Source organism: Pleuronectes platessa, chromosome 23 (genome assembly GCF_947347685.1).
Source record: "Pleuronectes platessa chromosome 23, fPlePla1.1, whole genome shotgun sequence".
Taxonomy (NCBI): domain Eukaryota; kingdom Metazoa; phylum Chordata; class Actinopteri; order Pleuronectiformes; family Pleuronectidae; genus Pleuronectes; species Pleuronectes platessa.
In genome coordinates, this window is record NC_070648.1 from 7,189,007 (window position 1) to 7,213,927 (window position 24,921).

Sequence of the window (24,921 nt, forward strand, 5' to 3'; positions counted from 1 at the left end):
TCATTGAAACCGGGCACGGCCTCCATAAGCCGGTGCCTGAGCAGACCCGTGATTACACGCCGGTGGAAACGCCGGCGTACTGTACATCAAGCCGGAGCCATTTAGTCTCCGTAACTCTGTGATATAGCTCCGCGTATAAACTAGAAAAATAAATTCCCCTTCAGCATTTTGACAGCAGCTATTCAGATACTTAGCCCTCGCACTGACTGCAGCCATATTCCCTCTGCCAGAATCAATTGTGCTGGCAACCACTGCCGAGCCTGAATTTTATCTCCCAGCTGGAAAAAAAGAGAAGAGAAACAGGGAGGAAGGGAATGGAGCACGGGGCTCGGCTGTTTATCAGTCACAGGACTAATTCTCTCTCTCTCTCTCTCTCTCTCTCCCCCCCCCCTTCTAAAAGTGAACTTGGTGTTAATCTACGAGACCTTGAGAGCCTCCTGCACACAATCGGCGGGCAACATGTCCCCCATTTCTTTCTTATGGGTCAATCTCTGACCTTTTAAGTGCACCCCCCCCCCCCCCCCCACACACACATTCTAATTAGCACTAAACTAAAAACGCTTTCACCATTTCCCCCCCTTTGTTCTCGCACCTCCTTTGCTTGTGGCCCCCCCGATGAAATCCGCGGAGGAGATAGACCACGTTCGAGCGCTTATTGAATATCAGTGAAGAAGAAGGGATTTTTTTTTCTTTTCTTTCTTTTGTAACGGCTTGGAAAATTACAAGGACTTAAGTGTCAGACACATGTGCCTGCCAAGTGTAATCAGCGGGTAATAAATGTTTGCCCTTTACACTATAAAAAAAAAAGCAATGGCAGCGCTGAATTAATGCTCGGCTCTGGGCAGCGGATCACGATGCTCTTGTGGCTGCGGATAAAAAATATTCCCCAGCGAAAGGAAATCCCCAAAACAAAAAAACAGCTGTTGTCTTCATGCGTGTTTGTTGAACTCTTTCCCACACGACATCAACTTCTTATCTTAACAGCCTCTAACATGTTGTTGTTTGTTTTCTCTCCACGCAGCTCTTGAACTATTGGGACGGTTGCTTGAGTGCTGAAAGGTAAGAAACCACCATTATTCCAGATGCTATAATTGTGGTACAATCAACAGTTTAGATGTGTGACGGCATCAGACGCTGGATATTACATGTCTGCTCGGTATTGTGTTGGCTGTAGCAGGAGTGGAGCCTCAGAGGGTTGAGCGAGAAGGTCTCACGCTCTTTCCTCCCCACTGTTTAATTATCACGGTATCGTAGACTCGGGGGCGGGGGGGGTTACGCTTTAGCAATCGCGAATCCTGCCCAGCCAATAAGAACTCGTGTCCAACCCCCGGCCGGCAAAGACAAATGGCGTGCCACAACATCTCGCCCTCACCCATCATCTCCATCACCCCGATGCGATTGTGCATTGTGGGGAAGACCAGAGCCGTGCCACTAATCTAAAGTGGGCATGTGGGTCATCTGATAACTGCACGAGTATATGTGTGGGGGGGGGGGGGGGGGGTTTCCAATGTGTTTGTGTATACGAACCACAGCTGCTTGGGATTTGTGTTGTACGCATGGTTGTGTGTTTGCCGAGCACGAATGCATCATCATGACGTGGCGGGAAAATCTAGATCTTAAGGAAACTGAATTTGCTCCATTTCACCCAAACGACCCGAGTCAATCACAGACGACGGGGTTTGCATTTCCTATTGCGACTTGAAAGGATCTGGAAATTCAATTAAAAGAGTATCTTCTTGTCTCGGCCCATCTTTGAAACGAGGGGGAACTGCTCTTCATCCCTGGAAGAGGCCGGATTAACTCAGCGCCTCCACTGAATACATTACGGGCAACATCTGGCATTACCTTGTCTTCTGTGGCCGACGCTGCATCGTGTCCAAGCATTTCTGAATCGGGTCGAGACTCACGACGTCATACGGGCACAGATTCGATCCAGACGTTTTTTTTTTTCCACACACAGAGAAACCGACAGAATGTGTGCATGAATAAAACCATCATCATAACAGAGACAATTAAACTAACTGATGCTGAAAGCAGGATGAAATATATTTTAAAGTTGGATTCGTAGACAGTTTTATTTCCCGTGCATGGATCAGTTTTATGCGACTGAGTAAAAGCTATTTTTAAACATTCAGTCTTGCGAATAGCCAACTTTCCCAGTTCTACCAGAAGAAAATTGAACTTTCCATTACAAGCACAAACATAATGACAGCGTTTATACCATTCAGTTTACAATTTGCGTTGTTTTGCAACTTTAATTCCCTGGTTATCAGCTGATCACACAGATTGTTCCACATCATCTTCACTCCTCGTTAAATGATGGAATTTACGAGACACAGTGTTATTGCAGCATCAGGTGAATAGTACTTGTAAAGATCTCGTCATAAAGTAAATGATTACCTCGTCCCACTTATTTACTCTCATGAGAGAAGCCTGTTGAAGTTGATCTTCACAACAACACGTTCACTGCACATTGCTCATACTCATTTTTTAGGTTTGCATCATCATGTTGAAATCCGAATAGGGTGGTCTTTGCTATTTAGATTCATATTCAAATGTATATTAAGATTTTGTTCCCTTTATCCTGAAACATGTTCATGTCAAGCTAACTAATGCTCCATCAGGAATAATATGTGCAGCCATTCTCCCACTGCCTCCTGCTCCAATGGATCATGGTGAGGGAACAGTTTGTAGCAGTGGGGGCATAATTAGTGATAGGCCCTGGACATGTCATACTTTGTTAGTCAGCCTGCATTTAATTCCTTTGTCTCCTGCTCTGCTCCGAGCGTTTATTCAGGCTGTGGGTATGTAATTGTGTATCTTTACTCAGGCGTCACTGTGCGTGCGCGTACTTAATGTATCTGCTAACATTTTTTACTTCGCCCTATGCAATGCCATTATGGTAATACGGGCGAGAGCGTATGTGTGTTTTTCCTTTCATGCTCAGGTTTGTCTTTTCCTGTTGTTAGGATTTCGGAGCAAGTGGCCCCCTTTGATTTTCCTGCACAAGCCAAAGAAAAACAAATCATTTTGGCTTTAATTCGCAAAAAGCCAGAGTAGCTTCGATGTTCCCGCTGGCTTGCGAGGGCTCAATTTGACTACATTAGCAGAAACATCTTTAGGTTCCTCATATTCCTTTTTTCAGCAGTTCCCTGTAACAACAACACACACACAAAAAGGTTTTGTATGATGCCAAACCACACACTGGTAATTACTGTTAATGAGTGTGTGTCTGTTTGTAAAGTGTGTGTGTGAGGGGTTTCTCAACCCAAGGCAGTTCGATGTGAGGGTGGATGAAAGCAGCTTTGAGGATATACAGTAGACGACCGGGAGGAAAGAAGCTCTTCCTCCGCCACCTTGCTCCGCTGTTCTCCAATTTTCCTCCCTCCCTCCTCCATCTCCCTTCCTTTCTCGCCCCGTCTCTCATTCCGCCGCCTCTCTGCCCCCTCGCTATCTCCCGTCGCCTGCCTCTCCGCAATTTTCTCCAACATCCAGCCATGCGCTCATCTGCTCGGCTCTTCTCTTTGTGTCTCCCCTCTTTTATCCCCCCCCCCATTCACTCCTGACCCCTCTCTTTTCCCGATGTGAGGCTGGCACCAGTGAAGGTCACTGCCCACATAAGAACATTTGATTCAACTATACAGTTCTAGTTGTTCCACAGAGTTGGCAACTTTATATAACAACTTATTATCCAAGATGTAAATGTGTAAATGTGGAGCACGAGGGTTCAGGTGCGTGCCCATGAGCCGTTTGAAGTAATGCTCCTTCAGCCACAGCACATGGCACCTCTGCAGAAAGCCACCCTCGTGCTTCTGTTCTCTCATCACGCCATATTAGCCGCACCGGGAAGAACAGGACTGCAGTGTGTTTGGAAGTGAACCTCAAACTTCAGTTCAAGTCGGAGGATATCCAGATTTATACGACACTGCTTTATTGGATTAATCCTCAGTTTAGGGCCATTTAATGAGGGAAAAAGATATTCGATTTTGAGAATAAGGTTGTAATATCCTGTATTTTTCTAATTAAAGTACAACTGTATTCTCTTAATCTTCTCAATTAAGACTTTATTCCCCCAATATATCAATTCCTCCATCCTACAAACCATGATCTGACACTTTTATTCAAGATAAAGTAACTTGGGAAAGCAGGAAAGGAAAAATAATAAAGTTTGCTAATGATAATGCGCTAAATAAAATCCCTACATGGGTTATCTTGCACGTCCACAGGTGTGTAAACTATGACACGATCCTAGCTTGATCAGGATAATTGTTATCACATATTATAAACCCAACACCTTATGTAATAAAGATTACCTCCGAATTGTGTTGTTAATCCTCAAACTATATCCATTACCAATCATTAGATCATCATTATAGTGGTTTATATTCAGACTTCAGACACGCATCAGAGTCCACTGGTACCACGGGGCTTTTCTTGTTGTTGACCATCTCAAGCACGACTCATTTCCCTTGTATTTGGGTTTTTTTGGGCTTTCAGAGCTCGGCTCTGTTCACTTCAGCTAAACAACAACGTGTTTGTGGCAGGAAGGAATCTGACAGTTACAAGGATGTTTTAAATTTAGATTTAAGTGAAGCAGTGCAAGACAACAAATTGCACCCTTTTCCTTCAGGTTAGTGGTTTTCTGAAAACTCTTTTCATGTCAGCTCCACACATTTGTGGGTAAATAACAAATAATGGTTTTCATGTTTTCCTCTCTTGGGTTTGAAGGTATTTTTTGATGGTGTGATTTGGGCTAAGATTTTAAGCCTGAAGGGTAAAATATATATTTGTGCAACTGCCTCATATTAGACGAGCATGACACCTCTTCAACTCCAATACTTTCAAAATACTCACTGCGCCATCACAACCAATCAATAAATCCATATTCTTGAGATATATCCTCGGGTCCATACCATAAATGTACTGTATCTTATTCTGCATTCCCGGTAAAGCTTTCATCCCTCCCATGTGCCCGTTCTCATCCATCTATCAACCCCCCCGATTGTAATTCACTGTCTCCTATTTGAAGAGCTTGTTTAGTATCGATTCTATTTACACGGCTTCTATATTTTACTGTGTGCAAAGCAGAGCAGTTGTTGCAAAGTGCCCGCGTGAATCAATGCTTCCCTGGAGCCCTCGCCTGGCGACCGCGTGCAGCTCAATACCCTCCAATTTATGTTTTAATTACGATGATCTACTAAGTGTTGGGAGCTGAGCCCGGGTCTCACGATCAGCATCAACAAGCTCGGCAGCCGTACACGTCGCAATGTACATTGGATTTTTACAGTGGACATGGGAAGACAGCGGTTTTCAATGCATTGGACCAAACTCCCCCGAGCCTCAAAGACATGGACAGAGAAGATGCCTCTCCTTTTCGGTGCCATGGTTAAAGTGGACCAAATAGTGGAAGAAACATGGGAAATTGGTAAAAAAGAAAAATCATAAAAGCATTGCAGCTATTTTCATATTTGTGCCAGGTATTGACGTTTGGAGAGCGACACACAAGATATCAATAGTGGCTTTTTGACGGAGCATAAAAGCAACACCCCAGCTCTGAAAGCTTTGTTTGGCAACCTGGCAAACGGTCTGGATTTCATACCCCACATTGGTCAAATACTGTTTTTGTTTGGGAGAGCCGGTATATCACTTGATCACTTGAGATTAGGAATGATTGCTCCACTCAGTACGCCATATAAGTGGCTTCTGGCGAGCCTGAAATAATAAATACATCCTATCGACTCTTGTAATTAGGACTGATCGATTAGAGGTAGTCTCGTTCTCGGCTTACAAACACACACACACACACACGCGCACACGCACACACACACAGCAACAACGTTTCACTGTATCAATCTGAAATAGAAGGAGTAGAACCCTATAAGAAGCCACCAGGGCTCTTCTATTTGTTTCCTTTCTTCGTAATTTGTTGTTGTGTTTTTTCTTGCGCCATCTGCAGCTGCTCGACGAGTACTACCTATTAAGATACAGTAGGAAGAGCGGCCCCGCTGTGTGTTGCTGTCAAGCCTCTTGAGTTGATGGCTGTGTCTTCGCACACTGCGGGGAAGAATCCCTTTCTGTCAAACAACAGCTGGTGAAGACAACATGATGCGGAGGCCACGCACGAGTGAGCCATCAAACCTCCGCCTCTGACAGTATTTTGGCAAGCCCGCGTTTCACAAGAGCCCCGTCTCATCCCGCCGGCTTTTATGGCGCGTGAATCAATGATAATTGCGCTGTGTTCTCACTCGAATGGCAAAAGTGTGCCCCGTGTGGCATCAGTCAAAAAAAGAAAGAAAATGGGAGTTTTGGTGGATGGATCAAGGAAATACCCAGAAATTAGCATGAATGAAATGAATCACAGTTCCCCAGGGATTATGATTCATTAGCTGGGAAATGTGCAGTGCAGAAGGCATGAGTAGCAACGGTGCCAATACAACCGATAAGATATAACCTATGAGCAGCTATCAAGAACAAGCATGATGGAGGTTGTAGCTGAGGCTGATCCACAGCGTTAGGGATCAGTGAATGGAAAATTCCCTTTAGAGAAGTGTATATTTTTTTCTTATTTATCATCAGTGTATTTCACTCAGGCTTTAGAGCGTGCTCCATGCACAGTGGAGATGTGATCAGACATGCTGCTCACAAGCTTTCAAGCAAACACACCGATCAAATCAAAGCCCAACAACCTTATCCCCACCTCCATCACGGCCTAATTCCATTTCAAACCGAGCTCCCATTCTCCTTTCCCCTTATCCCTTCTGAAAGGCCCAGTGATTAGAAGAAGACTTAAAGTTGACTGGAGCCCCCCCATTCAACCCAACCATGCACCCACACTACCCCATTCCTGACGGGACCTTCTCGAATCCCTAAAGCCTCCGGCCAGTTTATCAGCATCAGGGGATCAGGCAATCTATGCCCCCCCCACCCCCTTTTCAAACGGGGAGCCCAATGTGTTCCGCGCTCTTCGGTGTAATCTCTTTGGCTGCCGACAGATCCAGTGAGGGGTCAGCTGTGATAACAGGATCACTCAGGTGGAGACAGGAGATGGGGCCACTGGAGAAAAAGGGACAGAAACTAAAGGGAGAGGGATGCAAGGCGGGTCCTGCTGGCAATCGAGATGAGGGAGGGAGATTCCTGAGATCGCACGGAGTGACTCGCCCACACAGGATCATGCTCGGATACCAAAGCACACCCGATCTCTTATTTCAAGACGGAATCATTAGTCAATCAGCGACAATGATAGTAATCAATTAACGGTTCGAGTCGTTTGCAAAATTGCTTTGGATTTGAGTTTCCATACATTGTGAGCAGTACTAAATATGATGCAAAAAATAAATAAAAGCCTCTGCTGAAAGAAAGGCAATTACGCCTCGACTATGATGGGGGAAATAGTTGAAAATCCAATATTTGGTTGCAAACTGTGTTGGCTAGGTGCCTGACGGAGCAGCGAGGCACCCTGACAAGGCTAGTTTGGACTGTCTTGGCCAGTTTACCTCTTCCTGCATCCACCCGCACTCTCACTTGGTTTCAACCGAGAGAGGAAGAGAGAGAAAGAGAGAGAGACAAAGAGGGAGAGAGAGAGACAGGGAGGGAGGGAGAGAGAGGGACAGAGAGACAGAGAGGAGAGAGATAGAGGGAAAATAAAAGAGCAGCTTTAAAGACTGGAACAAATTTGGGAAAGGTTAAAGGTCAAACGTAAAGAGCTACAGCTACCATACTCCCCCCCCCCCCCCGTCAAACAGCATGTGCGCCAAGTTCCACAAACACATCTCAGATGTACACGGACACTATCATCCAGACTCTTCCTCCTCATCTCTCTCTCTCTTTTCTGACACTCTCTCGCTCTCTCTCTTCCTCCTCTCTCTCTCTGACACACACACGCTGGGAAGCAGCATGGTAAGCAGTGACACAAAGCTAATGCCTTGTCACACAGGCTGTCAGCAGATTAGCCAGTGGATTACACCCCAGCCATTAGATGTGCACAGAGCGAAAGGCCACAAACATGGCAGAGAGAGAGAGAGTGAGAGAGGAGAGAGAGAGAGTGAGAGAGGAGAGAAGGCGAGAGGGAGACGGCGCACGAGTGGCAGTGATAGGGCATATTCCGGCATAACGCTTACAGGGACGACTAATGGGGGGGATAAGTTAACGGAGAGGAGAGGGGTGAGGACAGAAGACAAATGCAAGCTGGTTAAGTGGTGCGAAGAAGGACAGAAGTCAGAGTGGCAGAAGAGGAGATGATGAAGGGGAAGTGGAAGAATAAGAGCAGGAGGATTGGGTCAAGGGAATTTGCTGTTGAAGCGGTTGTTACGGGATAATCGGACAGACAGGGATAGGGATGTAATAACAACAGTAAAAAAGGGAGAGACAAAAAGAGAGGGAGAGGATTCAGCGAGGGAGCAAGACAGAGGAGGAGAAGGTTTATAGTGTGCAGGTGAAAAAAAAAAAAGGAGTGGAGGACGAGCGGGAGAGAGAGGGAAGTGGAGGAGGCTTGAAAAACAGAACGAGAGGGGAAGAGGGGGCCGGGGGAGTGGAGAGGAAAAGGGATGGAAATTAAAGAACCATGGATGGAGATTAGAGGGGAGAGATGGGATGTGAGGCGTCAGAGGGAAGGGTGGAGAGGACACTGCTGTACATTTAACACAACACAGTAAACACGCCACACAAAATACAGTGTGAGAAGGGGAAGATGGACTTTAGTGAGGTATTGACCAGCGTTACACAATCGACAAGCTTAAGCCTCAGTGAACTTTTGTTTAACCTCCAGACAGATCAGAGATACTCACTTGACTTTTGCCACAATCTGTTATATTCGGAGAGAATCGTCTTGATAGAACTTTATTTTACAAGACAGACATTTTGGACCTGTCTCAAATGTACGCCTCTGTCATATGTTGGTCACCTGACATCGAAGCCTTCAAAGTTGTGATTGTTAATGTGCTAGCTGGTTTTATAGAGATAAGAGAAACCGTTGAGATGGTTGATGGCTTTGATAATTATAGAAATTAAACCTAGTCCAATAAATAGCAGTCAGTTTATCCTTGTTTATTGGATTAAACTGATATGTGAAGGTTCCATTTTCTATCTGTTTATATGCTTTTAATTTGAAATCACAGAATTGCATTTGTTCAAATCCCTGTTCTTTTTAAAACTTCCTTCATCAAAATCAATAAACTTCCTTTATTCTGAGGTAACTGACAAACTCTATGTATTGATATAGATCATGTGATGTTTAGATAATATTTGTTGAGCTTTAAATCTCAACTATATTTGCTTAGAATTTGATTTGATCAAGTTTTTTAGCTTTTTCTAATCTCGTTGAATTTTTTACTATACAGAAAACAATGGAAACATTACTGTTGCTGCTGCTACAATTACTGATCCATCATAACAAGTATAAAATATATAAGTAATGGCTATTCAATAGGACAGCGAACATGTTTTGGATCTTAATGACACACACGAGTCCACAGGGACACTCATGCACTGTAACTGTCAAATGCCGACATGCAGCTTCCCCAGCTCTCCCGATGTTCCAAACAGCAGATGGCACTATTGATGGCGGCAGTCAGAAACTTTTCAGGCGCTTGACAAGTCGCTTTTACCACGACGCTCTTGTATCACCATCAGGCGAGCCGGTAATGACGCTCTGGGCTTCTCTTTTATTTTTTTCCTCCTCCTCCTTCTTCTTTTCTTTTTTTTTTCAAATCACTCTCTGATTCCAAGTGGGGAGATGTCAGGCCTTTTCAGTTGGCGTTTCATTTCACGATAATCGACTTCACTGCCCCGGCCGTCACCATCCGGCTTCAGCCCCCACAACAAAACCACTTTGCAGACATAATGACACATGATTGTCTGCTGGATTCCTCCTGCTCGGGGGCTCATTTGGAGCTGGTATTTATGTAAGAATGGAAGGGAAGATGTCAAGTTAACAGGGGCTAATGGGAAATTCTGATGGGCATTGTGTTGAGAAAAAGCCGTGAGAGACATATCATACGGCGTTCAAGCAGACAGCATATGTTTACTGTGTGAATTGCATGTATAGTTGGCGCTATGGGTGCACAGCGTATATTCACAGATTGTTCTCGGTGACTGAGGTTGAAAGGGGTTGGCGTTTGCATGCATACCAAGATATGTGTGTGTGTGTGTGTGTGTGTGTGGGTGTGTGTGTGTGCGTGCGTGCATGAGCGCATGTGTGTGCATGTTAGACATCAAGGCTGATGTCACTCAGGACGCTTTAGCTGGGTGAGTGATTTGAGTGTGATGCGGAATGAGCCGAGTCTCGGAAGCGCCAGAGGGAGATGGCAAGAGACTAAATGTGTGAATCCCCGCAGGATGTTTAGACTATTCATTATTATGATAAGCCCCTGCATGCACACGACCTCCACATAAACATACAGAGCTACACACACCCACACACACACATACACCTGAATTCATGTTCTCACATGTGAAGGAAGAATAAAGGAAGGGGAAGGTCAAGGTGTGGGTAAAGAAAAAGAGATGCTCCGAGACATGTGATTGATACGTGCGCGTTGATAGGCTCGGAGTTCGCAACCTGTAAAAGCTAATTCCACGCCAGCCTATCCGTAGCCATCTCACGTGGGAGCCATTCCACTTTTTAAACCCCCCTCTCACTTAGAGCGGGCCCAGATGCAAGTCGAGGGGCTGCTTTGGATTAGCCAGAGAGGAAAAACTCATTTCCTTTGCCATTTTACGAGCATTTAATTTGAAACAATTAAGATATTACGGTGCCGCGGATTCACTACACAGAGTGACAGCTGGGAGCAATCCCATAAACCCCTGAGCCAGTGAACGAGGCACCTTGCTACTCTCTTTTGCTCCACTCGCCTCCGGCTCCTCCATCTCCGTTATGTCAATGGAGCGTTTAGCTTCGGGGCTGCGTCGAGGAGAATGTGCCACCTTTGCCTGAACTGAGATCTCGCCGCTGCCGCCGCCGCCAATTGCTCTAGCAGCTCATAAATGCACCAGTTGGCTGATTACGGTATAGAAAAACATTCCCAGAGACTAAAGGGAGGAAGCGAGCATAGAGGATGTTTACCTTCTGGTTGGCTTTTTCCATGATCTTTAGGATTTAAAGCACAAGTTGCATGACTCATCTGCGGAAGCATGAATGAGGAAAATGCCAACAAACGGGGGGGGGGGGGGGGGGGGCAGCACTGGGTTAGCTGAGGTGGAGATAGTTGCACTGTACATTGAGGTCGATAGTGTGGAACGGGGGCTTTTCACAGACTGGTGCCTCGTGCAGTGCAGTTTTCTGGAATTCGATGACACCCTTATTGATGGCCCTCCGTGCCCTGCCTGTCCTACACTCACAGAACTTTGTCACCACCTGACTTTGAAGTTAAGCAAGCTTTGTCAGCACCCGCCCATCAATTCACCTACGTTCCACATGGCATAGAAGGGCATCGGAGGTGTGAAATTGATGAAGGGGTGCTTGTGAAAATGTCAGTGGTGGTGGAGGGGTGGGGTGGGGACCACAGGCCGGACACAGAGCAAAAGAGAGAGAGAGAATATTTCGGGGTGGCTGACAGATAGGAGCTGCGAACGCTCCTTTTCGTGAACACTGAACTGTAAAATGGAGAACCCAGCGCGAACAATAGCCGCGATCAATCGGCTGTGGTGAGAGGCTTGTGGTCAATGCCCCGTGGCAAGCAGCACCTGCTGGAAGAGCGAGGGACAGAGACGGGGGGGAAAGAGAGACACAAACAGAGATGAGGTATGTGTCACTTGTCATTTGGGGGTGGGAGGAACGTCAGAGAGGTAGAGAGCAGGGGGAGTGGACTTTGGGAGCCGAGGAGGAGAACGGGCCAAATAAACAAGCGACGGGGGAAAGGTGACGGCCGGAGTGGGCTAAAGGCTTTTAGAGGAGGAAGAGATATAGATAAAACAAAGAGAAATAAGAGTGAATAGAAAGCACAAATGTTTTAAAACTACAAAAATTCTGAACAGAAGAATTTATTTTCTACTGACAAGTTAAAGTCCCCTCACCCCTTTAAAGAGATTTAGAGAGATTACCTTCTGGATAAATATTGCTTAACTTGATCCAAATATACGACAATCAACATCTGATTCGAATAGTCGGCCTGTTTGTCTATTGTATTCATCATTTACATGCTAAACGTAGCAAATAAGAGTAAATTTAAATCAAACAAACATCCCAAGATAATACATGTTGCTGTCCAAGGGTCAAAAAGGTCATATATTAAATTTATAATCGTATAAAAAAGTCAAATCAACTAAACGTTCCAGTGCGAACTCAGAAAATATTTTATTAATACGTAGAAAACGAGGCAAGTTTTGCATTTAGATGGAAGCAAACACAGAACGACTCAAAAGCAGAGAGGATGATGCATTTCCCAGTATCCATGGTGATGCTACTTGAGGAGGAGAGTTCACATGGTTATGGTAACCCCCCCCCCCTCTTTACTGTGAACATGTATGACGCACTAGTAGTGTTGGATAAGTTTAAGAGGAAGCTTTTACACATTAATCGGCTTTTTCCACATCTCAATTCGTTGATCACGGCACCAACAAAGTAATATCAGCTCACGTGCTTAAACTTTCACAGACGGCGCCCCCCCCCCCCCGGGTTCAGACACCGGATCTCCCCCGTGCCGGTGGACAGATGTCCCGAGCTCGGCTCCACAGAGCGACTCCGCCGGCCACGAGTTGACTCAGTCCCTCGCCACCTCCGTCTCCCACCCTCCCCCCCCCCCCCCCATCTGATCTCTTAATGGGCCTAATTGCTTCTCGGCTCATTGCACCGCATGCCAACACTAGACTAAATCAAACCGGAGGTCCCATCCGCAAGCCTCATTGCGAAAACCCATTCTGCTTTAACATCACAATAGGGTGATATTGACTCCTGGTGACTGGACAGATGAGCGCGCCGCCGTGACAGACGGATGTTCGGGTCACGTTCGGGTTCAAGCTGCTCTCCGTCAGGGTGCACTGGGAATAAACGCTGCCTCCCGACACTTCGGCCTGAATTAACGTCAGCTCCTTTGGCCTCACCGCCCCAACCACTGTGGCCTTTACTTTCCACGGTGGTGGCATGTTGGGAAAGCAACATGAAAGCCGATCAAAGCCAACCCAGCATAAGCCCGGAGTCAGCTCCTTTAAAGTGAGGCAATGTTTTACTTCATGAAACATGGAGTCGGCCCTCGTCAGGATTTAGGACCACGTGCATCCTGCTCCGTAGATCTTGTGACTCTGTCCAGGACTGGCGACCCTGGTTCTACACCGCGGAGTCACAGCGAATTTCAAGGCCCCCCCTTGAAAAACTATTTTCTCCGTGGTCCTACATCAACACAGCATCTTCTGCCAAAGCTTGAATGTTGTTGGTTTATATTACATAAAAATCTCGATCTCGTGTTTTTCTCCCGCACCAAAGCAGCTCCATTTGAATCAGGATGTGCTGACAGCTGTGGGCTGCCTGCACTGTCAATCAAAGTTGATCAAACCACGCCGACCCGGCCTCGATGAAGCGGATGAGCTGAATAACGCGTTTCAATAAATAATAACTACGGATGTTTTTCCCCACATTTCAAATTTGATTGTTGCCTACAAATCCATCCCAGGCCCCGGATCAGTCTCCACAGGAATAATGAGGGAACATAAAGAGGGCTCGTTTAATAATGTGGCCACAGACTGTTTTGCTGTGGGCGACATGTATAGACGACGGAAAGTATGGGTGTGGTGGATGTGATTTCCACATCAACAACGTCCCATTCACTGCATCTTGAATTCCTTCTACTTTAATTTCTCTCTTTTATATCATAAGTATTAAATTATTTTACAGACACTGTGGTTGGCAGATGTTACCAGCTGTCTCCGTAGCCTAGATACAATAGTGGCAACAGATAAGTGGCATTATGGCAAAATGCAGAATAGTAAAAGGCAAAAATTTAGTGAAAGAAGGGTTCTGTTAATTGTCCAAATATCTATGGATACCTGTTCTTCTATCTTCACCTATTTCCTTATTTATATGGCCTCCTCTTTTATTTTATGCAGTTTATTCTAGTTTGGATACCATCCATGTGTGCGTGGCACAAATACTTGTATCCTAATAGACCTATGATCGGCCTAATTACTTTTTATTGCAGGATTTTATAAACCCTTCATGAATAAGATAAGTCTGCGTATTACATCTATATCTCACTTTATTGTTTGTTTATTAGCTGTATGCTTATCAAAGGATCTGATATTTGTAATTAAATCTGTCTGTGGGGGGGGGGTTGGGCTCATTGACAGCTTAATCCAGGGTGAGGGTCACCATGAAAGATGAGATATTGTTGAAAGGGGTAAAGTCTCGGAGTGAGGTTGTAAACACCCTCTCCCAGAGAATAGTAACAACATCCCTATGGACATAATATGGCTGCCATTGTTTCTAAGTTACAATATGGAGATTAACATCTGAATTTATGGATTGTTATCACAGACTGTGAAAGGCCTCACACGCAGCCCAACCGGGAAATTTACCACTTCTTCGCCATCATGTGCATAATTGTGGCAATCAATCTCTCGCTCAAACTTTACAGTCATTCCAGCCACGCCATAAAATCTTATGTTTTGTCTGCGATGAAGTCTGCGACTATTAAGGCCTCCAATTTTTAACGAAATATTAATTGCTCATGAAAGCGTGACTGCGTGCTCAGCCATCCATCAAGTCTGACAGATTCCAAGGAGGAGAGGAGTATTAGATGTCCCGGCCAAGGCCTAGACTTTCGGTGTTGGTTTACATTTTTCTTTTTTTTGTGTGTGTGTGCCTGGGAGATGTGTGTAATATCACCTTGGCATTTTCCTCGTTCTTAGCCTAACCAGCCGCCTCCCGTCCTCTCGCTCTCTTGACTGCTTGGGCAGCGGCCACAAACAAGTCAATCTCCACCCGTCTCAAAACATTGGATTAGATTTATCCGCTTAAAATAGATTGTTATCCAAAAGAGCGCGGGTCTCGCTTGACGGGGAAATTAATTTTACGATGACTGGTTTACTTGATCGGGGTTGTGGGGGGGCGGCGGCGGGTGGGGGGGCTTTAAATGTATCAACTGAGTCCGGGCGGTGCAAGGGGCTGAAAACAGCAGTCCTTGTTATTTTTGATTCGGACGGGTTGCTTCTCTCCTCCTCGGTGTTATGCACGCTGTTGTCGTTGGATCGCAGAAGACTAAGAGAGTAATGACTTGACTGACAGTCATTTGTAAAGCGCCAGCGAGTTGTCAGGGGTGAAACGGCCTGCACCCCGGGGCTGCTGGGAGATTGACAGTGAACGATATTGTATTTTCACATCTGTCTTTCTGATATAAATGTGGCAAGTTGGAGGATTTCAGCGCTGGTTGATTTAGCAACCCCTGTAATTGCTGTTGGTAACAGGAAATGCGGTTTAATACCACTGGTCCCAGAACTCTGGGGGCATGGGAAGAAACTATTGTTTAAAAAAAACAAAAAAGGAGTCTGACAATAACTGGCTTTTATTTTCCCCTCAGTGTGTGAGCAACTGTGATTTGATTTCAAGCTGCAAACAGCAGGGCACAGAGAGAGAGAGTCGGTTTGCTCACAGAGAAGTTGGAGGTGTCCAGCCTGTCGCCTGTAGTTCTTCATCTAACAGCTCACTGTGGCGGCTCCTTCTTGTTACATTACTCCCTGCAATATTTCAAATTGACCCGGTGTCAGAAGATGCCGAGAACACCCCTCGTCTTGTTTTTGTTAAACCTGTTTTTGATGAACGGCGCTGGTATGTGCTGGGCTCACTGGCAAACGCGTTTCCTGTGGCTACTTCAAAATAAAGCGCTGGCGATTGGACGGCTTTTACTGTGAAGCTGCAGCAGAAGGAAATGGAAAAGCAGGCACTGACCACAAACTGCAAAACTAGAAACATAACAATGCATTAATCAGTGATCGACAGGAAGTAAAAAACAACTTGAACAATTGAAATGCTCGATCCATTCCAATCTGTCTGTCAGACTCAGACCTCACGTGTTTGTGTTAAACCAATAAAGCAGAATGTGTTGCAATGGAACTGACCTCAGCCGATCAAACAACAAAGTCCAGTCTGAGCCTATAGTCCTGTGTTAATTCATCTGACGAGCTTTACTCAGAAACTCTCTTTGCAGAAACCAAAGCATATATCTGTTATCGCAACCTAAGAATATTATGAAGGACTTTATACCTAAACTGATTTGTTTTTTTAAATAACGAAGGAACAAAAATACATATTTTATGTAAAGACAATCCAATGTCGTGATCATTGTGACACAGCGGGGCTGTCAAGGACTGAGCTTTAAGTATTATTTAATATATCTGTACTATCTATACAGTGGTCCTTTCAGCGAATGACTATGCCAATAACCTGACATATGTTTATGACGACAGATAGGAATGAATTCTGTAGGTTCTAGATTGGATCAGATGTATTTCCCTGTCAGTGCCTTGCTCCAAACCACCAATCAGAGTGCTGCTCCGGATGATCCGATGATTCGCGAGTGATAACAAATGTAATTCGGTTATTGCATAGGTTATTGTTGTTGTTTTAGTAAGCTATGACTTTTGCATGAGGTTTATTTTGAGAGTGGGGCTGGGGCATTAGGGAGCCCAACATGAGTCAGAGCTTATGAATCGGATCAACACTTAAGTTTAGCGTGGTCATTCTAGTCCAAGTAAAGTTCATGGGAATGTAATTCATGGGTAGGTACTGGAGGTATTTGGAAATTAACTATAGAGCATTGTACAAATTGACATTTTAAAACCTCTTTGAGCTAGTGATGACGATAGATGAAAGATCAGGTTATCATAAAATATATTTCAATTCATCCTGACGGAGGACATACTGTGAGTAGCTAGATTAAATTGAATTCATCCAAAAACTGTTGTTATAGTTCATTAAAGGACATTTGTTACATTCTGTAGTGCTTAGAAAAGTCAGAGATCATGAAAGGATCCATCCCGCGGGGACCACGAATGTCGGTACAGAACAATCAATCCAGCAGTTGCCGATATTTTTCAGTCCAGCTCTGATGCTTTGCATGATAATAAAACAGCAGGATATGTAAATATCCAAGCTCACAGGGATCTTTAGTGAAACCCATTATTGAATACGGCATTCAAATTACTCTCCGTAGCCTGTGAGGCAACCCACTGCCATTGTTCAGTATTAAAAAGACAATAAATAAATAAATAAAACCAGAGAATTGCACAGAATTTCCAAATAAATGAGAATATCCAATGCTAATTGGGTTTGTAAAGTCAGATTAGTCCCCACAGATTCCCTGTGTGGGCAGGTAGAGACAGAGGAACACATACATCAGAGGATTTGCCTACATTATTCATCCAAAGCAAATGCATATTGATATCGTATAACCTTTTCGCATCCTTAGCCCCATTTGCATGGTATTTACATAGTAAATGTCAGCCAGTGCTACACTTTGCATGACCCCACGTGTGTACGAATGTAAACACGCCCGGGGCGGTGCACCGAACACTGCGTTGACTCACAAAAGCCGAGCGAATTTTCATTATCCAACTACAAAGAACACATTTGGCAAGTGAGACTTTTTTTTTTTAAGCCCCCCATACTGTCGTAATAGGCAAACTTGCAGCCTGTGTTGCTGCTGGATCACCCACCCAGCAGCACTCAGGTTTCCTCTCAGTGGTTCATAGACTACTGCCTCCTGCTGAGGGACACAGTTCAGCCGTGATAGGCCAGAGAGGCGGGCTCTCCATGAATCCTACCCTCGCCCCCCCATTCAAGAGGAAGTGCTGCTGTACTATTGCCGTAGCAGGTGTCAAGGACATGAAAGCGCAGGGGGGGGGGGGGGGGGGGGGATGACGAGTATCATGCAATTATCTTCAGAGTTCCTGAATGAAGGATCTGACATTAAAAGCCTCCTATATTTGTTGCATTTGAGACGGATGTCAGCCGGGCTTCAATTACAGGGGTTGAAATCATTTTTCTTAATGAGGAGCGAGATTCATCAAACTACACAATTGCTCGATGTGGCGAGAACGACAAATGTTCCTCACAACCAAAACACGTTCGACTGTCAGTCTCCCCCCCCCCCCCCCCCCCCTCGATGGATACGGAGATTTCACAAATGGTTTGCCTCGGTGAGAGTCAGATATGCAGACGTTTGTTATCTGCAGCACTTTGCGCCTCCTGACACAACCATCACTCCCACAACACTTTCTCGTAGCCCGCAGTCAAGGGCAATAGTTCACAGAACAGTAATTTCATCAAGTTTCTCCATTGTTCATTGTCACAAGAACACCCAACGCTCTCTTTCGCCCTATTAATCTGCGTGCGGAGGCCGTATCAAATTCTGCCCCCGGAAAATGGAACCGGGGTGTGATTTGCAGGTATAAATCACAATCACAGATACTCAGTCAGATACATGACGTGTGTGTGTGAGGAAACAGATCTGCTGACTGCGGGAGTCTGCCTCGCTGTCTCTCACGGTGCTTTTGTTGGATGCTCAGTGCTCGTGTCTGCAGGGCCTGGGCTGTTCATCGGGGGGGGGGGGGGGGTTGGGTTGCTGCCACAGAAGCAACTTTTCTCAAAACACAATTGGTCATAGTCCACTGTCTCCCCGGGCCAATGCTGTTATTTCTTCTGTAGTCCTTCATGAGATGGCCGTGCACTTGCCTGCGTTATAAGGAGCAACATTATCCCTTCATACGGACGCATCACGTCTTGGAATCATTACACAAAGTGTGAGATCATTACACATGGATTACGGAGGTAACCGCTCAACTCGGCCCCTGTAACCGGCTGACCTTGGACATAAAGCAGTATGGCAGCGTCTCTACATACACAGCAATGCGTTTGAATATGAAAATAAAGCAAATGGCCGATGCTGTGCCGTCCCTGTAGACACGCGAGCGCACACATTCAAGCCCAGTGTGACAACAGAATCAATATAATCTCCTGTCTGGGATTTATGGTTTGTCTATGGCTCCCGGTGATGAGTTTATGGTGACCCTATTGTACATGATGGCATATTTATGGAGTTCGCGCTGACGTTACAGTAAGAGTAATGCACGTATGCATGACAGCAGGCCTCGGCTCTCATCTGCATGGGGATCGGTGGAGGACAGTAATCTGGCATTTTTGCTCGAGTAGCCTCCACTGGTGGGACACTTGAACTTGAATTAAGCTTTAATTTGATGACTCTACTAATTTTACACAACATTTAAAAGAAACGTGATAAAGCAAATATTAAGCATCCATAGCTATTATATTACTAGTTACTAGTAGTAAAACTAAGTAAATGCATTAATTATGTACGATTAGGACACTTATTTTGTGGTTATATACTGTATACATATGCTTTTATTCTTTGAAACTACAGCATTTTAAAGTATTTCCTCGGCCAGATTGAGAAGTTATACAAAACAAATGATCACTCTACATAATACTTTGTGATGCATTGTTATAGATCACTTGAGAACATAGAAAGTATTTAAGATTCGCTTTGTTATTTGATTGTTTTTACTCATTCAAAATACAGTAAGTGGTTAATATTAGCTTTACTTGAAACCACCTGCAACATTAAATACAGCCTAACTACTATAGCACAGATTTTAATAATGACATAACAAGCGAATACATGCCATACATCTGTGTAGTTGTTTTGATATTGAGATCATTTTGTGTTCATGACACCAATTGAGGTCGTCTGATAATAGCCCATTACACTCTGGGTGTCTGCAGCTGTACCATAACTAACATACACAAACACTTGTGTGCACTCATATTCTCATGATCCACCATCTGAGAGTAATTACCGAGGCTGTGCACGCGCGCACGTACACGCACGTCTCTCTTTAACACATGTTTCTCCAAAATAGTCATGTCCAAGTGCACATTCCTGTAGTGGACTCGGTGGGTGGGGGGGGGGGGGAGTTGACACAAGCGAGTGGGACCTCGCTGAGTGACGTCAACACCCCCCACTCCTCCCTCCTTCTCTCTCTCCATTTCTCTCTCTCCCACTGTCATTCTACAGTCTTTTTCTCCACCAGGGGTTTTAGTGCGCGCTATGGTCGCAGCGAGAGAGAGAGAGAGACAGACACATGGAGTGAGAGAAGGAGAGAGAGCACACAGAGAGAAAGAGAGAGAGGGACGGGGAGAGAGAGTGAGAGAGAGGCTGTGCGCTCCAGCCACACCGCACTCTCCCAAACACCACCGCCGTCTCGCCACGTTCATTCCAATGAAGATCTAACGAGCTGCGCGCAGACAGACTCCGACCGGAGAATACGTTATACGCGCTCTCCACGCGTGCGTTCGCCTTCTGCCATGGTCCCGATCACCGTGCGCGCACTGGCGACGGACAACTCGCGGAAAGAGACGAAATAAACGCGTACACTTGGAAGGACGGGGGAAACGAAGAAGAAGCAGGAGAAGAAGACGGATTTCTTTCCTCCGCGTTGTTTTGATTTCGGACTCGATCGTCATTACTGGATGTAAAAAAAAAAACACAAACAAGCAAACTCCCGACTTCTCCTCAGAAAGAAGACAAAAAGGAGACGCTCAGTTTCAAACTGGCCGCAACATGGTGATAAGGTAAGAGAGTGTGACGAGCCTGTGGGAGTTTGGAGGTGGTGACAGCGGGGACCGGAGCCGCTGCCGCAGTGATTTCAGGTGTGCGTAAAAAGCCCCGTGAAGTTGCCTCAAACACAGCGTAGGGCCGGCTACACACATCTGGACCGGGGTTATTCTCGGTACACACATCGATATTAAGCTGACCTGGGATCAGGTAGTGTTGATACCTGTGTCAGGAACTGTTAAATAGCCCAATTTGGGAAGCGCGCAACGGTGAATACGCACAGCGGCGCGTTCAGAGCCAAGTTACAGTGGAAGGAAACGGTGTTTGCCTCCAGTAACTGTCTTTATTTCGAATTAAATCTATTTAGGGTGTTAACAGGACATGAACTCCATGTGTGGATGTGCAGGTGGTGTGTGTTTTTGTCTGTGTGCGTGCTTGGCGCAACGGTTTGGAGAGGCGACCAGTGCCAAGAGCTGTTTAATTGTCAATGAATTATCACCACACATAATTGTGTTGCTATAATTATAAATAACACACTCCAGTTCACTATAGCCTGTCAAAAACTAATATTATTCTTGCCGTTTAGGCAGTGGCACTGTGGCACAGGTTATTTCAGGTGACATCATCTTTATTATTCTCGTTTGAGTTGTGGAAGCCTTTAAATCTGACGATCCGATTGAGAGGGGATTTTTTTCAAAGTGCATACTTGCAACTCTCCAGAGCTCCCTCGTCTCATCCCGTCTTATTTTTAGCAACACGATTTTATTAGCGCGGGGTTTAAAGTTGCTTTTTTTTGTGCTCACATATTTAGGCATCAAAAATATCAAGTGAGGCAGAGAGAGAGAGAGACTGTCAGTCACGCGTATGCCAATCAGCTGAGAGTGTACCTTTATTTCCAGTGGAGCGGCGCACACATGCACCACCTGGGCTCAGTGTGCCAGTTGTGCCACTAGGGGACTCGTTCTCTCCAGCCAGTGAGGGGAATGCAGTAGAAAGAGCAGCCACAAGCCATGTAGAAGGAATACCATCAAATACCTGCTCCTGTTCTGGAAAAAAAAACAACTTTCAAATAAGTCTATAAAAACAATGTGTCCGTCAGCTTGTTGAAAATGAATAATGTATATTCATTAATTAATGTGAGGAGGCCCTTTGGAGTATAGGGCAACTTCAATGTGCACTTTTGGATGTGTCGCCTTTTGAAAAAGTATTTTTCTCACTATGCATTGTAATATGTTGTCTGAGGGAAATGAAAGGCACTGGTTGAGTATCCCTAGTGGAGTAGTCTGGAGAGGTGTTTGAAATGGAGGCTTGAGTGTGTGTTTGTGCGCACGTAAGCATGCACATTAGTGTGCATGTGTGTGTTTGCTCGAGCAATTCCCCCTTTAGAGGCAGTAAGCACTCCAGGACAGCACAGCCCAGCACCTACATGTTTCACAGTTCCCGGCTCAAACAAATAGCACTCGCCCAATTTTGACACAGCACAATTAACGCTGTCACCACACGTTCGATTTCCAATTTTGCTGTTGCGACAGCGGCGCTCAAAAGAGCAGACAAAATGGATATGCACCGAGGTGGTGCTCGATTTAAGTGCTGCTATCCAAAGTCGTTGAAGGGGAGCAAAGTGTCTCGGTCATGGAAAATCGGCATCGACACGGCCATCTTCTCTCAAACCCTCATCCTTCACCTTGTGCGACGATGAATCCTCAAAAATAATAGAGAGGGCTTTTGAGAGAAATCTTAATGCAAATCGTGAAGAGGTAATTGTGTATTAGCGTGCAGGTGTCAAGCTTTTGCGTGTCAGTTACCTGTGGGTGTGTGTGTGTGTGTGTGTGTGTTGGTGTGCAAAGGATCAAAACAGGCATGCAAGCCATTAAATTGAAAAATGATATAAGGCCTTGGAAAGTGCCTATGAGGGAGTTAGGCCATTTTTGCGTGTCTGCCGATCTGCCTCTTTCTCCAGCTTTCTGAGCCTGAAGCACATTCTGAAATCATTTCCCTCATTTCTGACAGTGTCTGGGAGCGACAGCTGGGTATTTCCGAGACTGAACGTTAGGGAGAAGGCAACAACGTCTTTCAGATGTCCCCCTTTTCTTTCTTTTTCAATGCATATTTACCTGCCTTTGGGTTTTATTTATTTTTTTAATCCGGCCACTGCGACACAAGCTGGTCAAATGTCAAGCTCGGAGATATAAGCTCATTGACAGAGTGTGCATTTAATGTAGCAGAGGCTTGATGAAGGACTGTTGAGGCGTTTGAAGATTTCCTTATCCAAGTCCCTCTTAGGCACAAAGCCAAGCCCTCTTACAAACAAGTGTGCCCGCATCTCACAGTCCCATTGTGGTGGCCCGGCCATGTAGCTCTGACTCACGAGGAGGAGGAAAAAAAAAAAGAAAAAGTTTAGCTTTCTATCAATGTGTTCTTATCCCCGTGTGTGAGCACCACTTCAGGAATTCCAAGGCCGGGGACCCTATTACGCGTGCGGAATGAGAAATCAACACTCGCATTACAAAAAATGGATACGTAAACGCGGAGGCCACAATTATCAGGCGCCGTGGTGTTGGAGCTGGAGGAGATGGAGTGCAAATGGGTCTGTTAGCAATCACCCCCCCCCCCCCCCCCTTCACTGCCTGCCCTCTGTAATTCAGTGGGTGTATTCCAGCTTGTTTCGTGCCAGCAATGGCCCATAACTACCCACTGGCTGGAGAGCTGGCAGGGTGGGTGGTTGGCGGATGCGAGAGGAGTTTTGACTGGTAGAGGTCACACAGGAGGGAAAGAGGGCAGGAGGGGAGCAAGGTGTGTGTGCGTGTGTGTGTTATACATGAACATATGTGATCGTGTGTATACATTTCGTGTATCCTGCAGCTCGGCTTCCTCGCGTTTCGACCCGTGTGCGCGCCGGTGCTTCGGGGAGGGAGGGGGGGGGGCCTCCAGCACAACTACCAACCCCACTTCACCGGGGCCGGCCTGATGCATTGTGACAAACGAGAGAGCAGTTTGATTTCGCACAACACTGAGCCGCACCACGGCATAATGAAGTGATCATGACTTTACCCTTGGTTCACTTTGGCCCCGGTCCCGCTGTGTTTTTCCCCCTCCATTCAATCGCTTCACTCACTTATTTACTTGGCAAGCATTTCCTCCCGTAACCTCTAGTACTGCATAACTAGCGTCAGGGGTGGGTTGCTTGATAAAAACCACCGCTACGGGGCATTGGTTTTACACATGGGGGAACGCTAGCAGTTTTTATTGATATTCAAGTTGCCACTGGGTCGGAATAATAAGGAGCCTATTTTCACGCCCAGGCAAAATCACCTCTACTGTCCGTCACTCTGTCAGGAGAGAGAGCTGAGGCCTAAATACTATCTGGCAGTGGGGGGAGCAACAGACTAGAGCTGAGCCTCTCGTTTCCCCATTAACTCTTATTCTCTCTTTTCTTTTACTCTTATTTTCTCTGTTTCCTTTCATATGCTGCTCCTTCTTTGTCATCATGGAAATAAGCCCCGCCTTCCCCCACACTTTCCTCCTGATTCCACTTCACGTACACCCCTCAGTATAATTCACTCGTATGTAATGGGAACACTGGGAGCATATGTCACTTCCAACACGGTTCCGTATTGGGCAGAGCGTAGAACGCGTCGCCTCAAGGCTCTGCCTCCAGGCTTTGTGTACGGGGGGGGGGGGGGGCACCTACGTGTCAGTAAAAGAGAGTACTGCTTTTTCCACCGCAGCTGTCTTTTGCTTGCATATTGGGTGTCAGAAAGAAATGATGGATGCCAAACGCCTGTAGCCAGTTGTGAAGACATTGGGGGGGAGGGGGGGCTGTGCTGGTATGAATTTGGATTGGGGGGGGTCACTGGCACGGGCAGAGGATTAGAATTCTGCCCTTGACCTCCATTTTGGATCATCCAGCGTCTAGCGGCTAACAGCCTGGCGCTATTAGCAATTTGGGAGAATTAGGACCAATTAGAAGAAGATGAGTCTGCATGTGAAACATAATATTTCTGCTTTTGCTATGTTTCAAAATAACAAGGTAGCTAAAAGGTGGCCCGGCGTATTTTTGGTAAGTGAGTCGTCATTCTTGTTCCACTGCAACCCAAAACATTATGTCTTTTTATGCCCCCTTCCCATTGTGTCATTTACTCTTATCTTAATTTTTGGAAAAGGCTGAGAGCAGAATCCGCCGAGGTTCATTTGAATAACCAGCGGAATGAGGAAATAAAAGCTGGGGGAAGGAATCGAAGTGGCGGACGGCTCGGTGCATTCATGTCACACGGCGTTATCAAATTATTCCACAATAGCAGCCACACGAGTGATGGAATTTCAATTAAAGTGTGACAGTTTTAGAATTTGTTTCTGCTCGCGAGAG

General features: G+C 45.7%; 1 protein-coding gene and 1 long non-coding RNA gene across 2 annotated transcripts in view; one reads left to right on the forward strand and one right to left on the reverse strand.

Moving 5' to 3' along the window:
• The window catches only part of LOC128429892 (uncharacterized), a 78,092-nt gene extending 62,124 nt beyond the window's left edge, over positions 1 to 15,968 (reverse strand). The window contains exon 1 of the long non-coding RNA XR_008333919.1: positions 15,576 to 15,968. This is a non-coding gene — a long non-coding RNA (uncharacterized LOC128429892). The remainder of the gene's footprint in view (positions 1 to 15,575) is intronic.
• LOC128429891 (receptor-type tyrosine-protein phosphatase delta) overlaps positions 1 to 24,921 on the forward strand; it is a 335,913-nt gene that overhangs the window by 192,787 nt on the left and 118,205 nt on the right. The window contains exon 9 of the mRNA XM_053415754.1: positions 1,022 to 1,059. The gene's annotated coding sequence lies outside the window, so the exon portion shown is untranslated. The remainder of the gene's footprint in view (positions 1 to 1,021; positions 1,060 to 24,921) is intronic.